We start from the raw sequence: 3504 nt of genomic DNA, 5'->3' as shown, positions 1-3504 counted from the left end.
AAATTCTTCAAGACAGTTGACAGCTCATGGGGTTGTTAACAAATGTAAAACAATATGTGTACTGACTGTTTACTGAGAAACTAGTTTTTCATGTAAACCTTCATCTAAAGTACAATAAGAAATAGAAAAAAAAAAAAAAGAAATTCTCCAAAACCAAATGGCTAGTGAACAGAAAGTACTTCAGAATCCTGAGCCACCCAGTCGCTGGATGACATTGTCTTGGGCCTTACTACCCATCCATTAAAATGGCCCAAGAGCATGGATGGATCTCCACCGTGAATTTGTTCCAGATAAGCACCCAGCTCAGAGGGTGCCTTGAGGTTCCTTTGAAAGTTTCAGCCATTCTGTAAAATCAGAACAGAATGTAGATGCCCAAAAGGATCCTTGACCCTACTAGCTTGTTTCCTGGAAGAAACGCTTATTGTCTGTAAGGGACCAGACCCTTCCTTAGTTTTCCATACCAAAGTCACATCTATATTGTGGAGGCTTGTTATGGACTGAATTGTGTCCCCCCAAAATATGACTTGGAATCCTAACCCCTACATCTGTGGATGTAATCTCATTTGAGAATAGGGTGTTCTTTGTAATGCTAATGAGTCCATACCAGTGCAGGGTGTGTTCCAAACCTAGTCAGGTCCAAGTTATAAAAAGAGCAGATTAGACATAGAAACAAGTACCAAGGGGGGAGTGAGGGGGGTAAATGTCACATGAAGATTGCCAAGGAACCAAGGATCTCCAGAGCTACAGAAGATGAAAGAGGCAACAATATTCCCCTAGAGCTGATACAAAAAGCCTTCCCCTAGAGCTGGTGCCAGGAATTCTAGCTTCCTAAACTGTGAGAAAATAAATTTGTGTTCTTTAAACCCACTCACTTGTGAGATTTCTGTTACAGCAGCACTAGGAAACTAAGACAAGGCTGAAGGAAGATAGGAAGTGTTCCAGGCTCAGAATCCCTAAATGTTGAAAGCAGTTAAAGAAAGCCTTCCTGGCTCAGGCAGACATGGCTCTAGCAACATGCTTCCCACTTTTGCCTTTTTGAACATGCGCTGAATAAAACTTTGTTTTTTCTTAAAAAAAAAAAAAAAGAAAGAAAGTCTTCCTGGGGTTATTGGCTATCTGTTCTTTCTCTCCCTTCAGCTAAAATCAGAAAAGAGGGATTCATAGAGAAGAGAACGAGGTTTCTCAAAGTCTTCTCAAGCTGCAATAGCCAAAACATGAAAAGAGAGCACCTCGCTCCTGCCTTGGAGGGCTGTGGATTGTTAGCAGGAGTAGCAAAATGTGGGGCAGATGCCCAGTGTGTTGGAGAAGGTAGCAATGAAGCAAATTGCCCAGGCATCAAGGCTGGGGAAAGATGAGACATTCCTACCAGGAACATAGGACAGTGACTTCATAGATAGAGGAAATCAAAACAAAGTGAGACTACAGGGGTAAAATAAAAATGCGGAGAGGATACATTAAAAAGAGCCAGGTTGCCATTGTGTCATTCTGGAAATAGAGCCTCAGAAACAGTCTCCCGCATGTGGCTCTGTGAAAGGCCAGATTGTGCTCACCAGGCATTATGTTTAGGTCATATGGACGGAGAAATTGCCCATGAACAAATTTCAAGAGAAATCTACAGCCGCCCTTCAATATATTCCTGAGCTCTGCTCTCCCTCTCATCACTCATTTCTCTCCATCTTGGTTTCACAGGCAGCAAAGATTAGCAATGAAAAATCGGACCATGATTGAATTCATCCTGCTGGGACTAACAGACAACCCAGAGCTTCAGACCGTAATCTTCATACTTCTCTTCCTCACCTACATATTTAGCATCTTAGGTAATCTGACAATCATCACCCTCATACTATTGGACACCCATCTCCGGACTCCTATGTATTTTTTCCTCCGGAATTTCTCCTTCTTGGAAATTTCCTTTATAACCACTTTCACTCCTAGGCTGCTGATCAGCATCTCTACGGGGAATAAGACCATCAGTTTTGCTGGCTGCTTCACTTAGTATTTCTTTGCCATGTTCCTCGGAATAACAGAGTTTTACCTTCTGGCTGCCATGTCTTATGATCGCTACGTAGCCATCTGCAAACCCCTACATTATACAACCATCATGAACAACAGAGTCTGTATCTAGCTGGTTCTCTGCTCTTGGTTGGGTGGGTTCCTAAACATTTTATACCCCATCATCCAGACCAGTCAGCTGGATTTCTGTGCCTCCAATGTGCTGAATCATTATCTTGCTCAGACACAAGACTTCTGGAGCTGGTTGACTTTATCTTAGCAGTTGTGACCTTGGTGGTGACCCTGGTGCTGGTGCTTCTCTCCTACACAAATATCATCAAGACCATTCTGAAGATCCCCTCTGCCCAGCACAGGAAAAAGGCATTTTCCACATGTTCTTCCCACATGACTGTCATCTCTCTCTCATGGCAGCTGCATCTTCATGTACATAAAACCTTCAGCAAAAGAAGGAGTTGCCGTCAATAAGGGAGTAGCTGTGCTCAGCACATCAGTGGCCCCTTTACTGAACCCCTTCATTTACACCTTAAGGAATAAACAAGTAAAACAAGCCCTCAAGGATGTGGCCAGAAAGATTATGCATCTTTATTTACTTTAATGGCCTCAAAGTCAATGGAAATTTTGAATGATGTTCATGAAGCTCTTCCAAGTGATCATTTTAGCTCCTGATCCCTCCTTTTGTTAAAGTGACTTCTCAGATGAATTGACTGTGACCACTTTATGTGTCAATATTTTGTTTCAAATTTACTAGAAAGAGAAAGGAATTCCAAGAAGTCCTGTTCAAAGATATTTTTCTTCTGGTAGATGTCTTTTAATTAAGGGGGAAAGGCTGGAAAAATAATATTACCAGACTGGGCACAAAAAAAGAACTTTGTGCTTAAAAATTATTTTGCTTATCATAAATCTGGTGCTCAGGTAAACAATTAAGCCTGTCTTCCTCTGAGGAGCTCTTAGTCTCATCAATCACAATCAAAAAGTTGCAAACACATTGTGACAGAAACACAAGATACTTGCCAGAAGAGGCAATTGATGATATTATGTAAAAAATTTCTACATCAAATTACATTTTGTCAGATTTGAAACAATTTCCTTTCTCAAGCTTCTCCCTCTGACAACTCTTAAAACTGCTTCTTTCTGGTATCTCCTACAGAAAGTACTTCCCATTGTACAGTATGAGGTCTCCTGAGTACTCATGCGGACATTTCTGACTCTCTCATTTCCATGCTGAAACCAGATTAAAACTGTTACTGGGGAATTCCTGTGTCTAAGAGTAATAAATGCTTACTCTGTTAAAATAAAGCAAGAAAACTTATTGAAGGTTCGTTAACAGTCCAGTCTGGGGGAAAAGTCTGATTTTGCAGAGTGAGCAAACGCCTCCAAAATGGTGAAGTTGTGGAGACTTTTTAAAGGGTGAGAAGAAAGAACTTGAAGTGCACTATTTTGATTGGACACTACAAACTTAGATTAACACAAGGCGGGTTTACTGGAAGTGGG

General features: G+C 41.2%; 1 pseudogene; it reads left to right on the top strand.

Annotated features, from left to right (window-relative positions):
- The first annotated feature begins 1705 nt into the window (after positions 1–1705).
- Positions 1706–2608, top strand: LOC126076438 (olfactory receptor 6C4-like; annotated as a pseudogene).
- Positions 2609–3504: the final 896 nt, after the last annotated feature.

The sequence above is a fragment of the Elephas maximus genome, chromosome 4 (assembly GCF_024166365.1).
Source record: "Elephas maximus indicus isolate mEleMax1 chromosome 4, mEleMax1 primary haplotype, whole genome shotgun sequence".
In the NCBI taxonomy this organism is placed as follows: domain Eukaryota; kingdom Metazoa; phylum Chordata; class Mammalia; order Proboscidea; family Elephantidae; genus Elephas; species Elephas maximus.
Note: the sequence above shows the minus strand (reverse complement) of the source record. Positions and strands in the feature narration are given on the sequence as shown.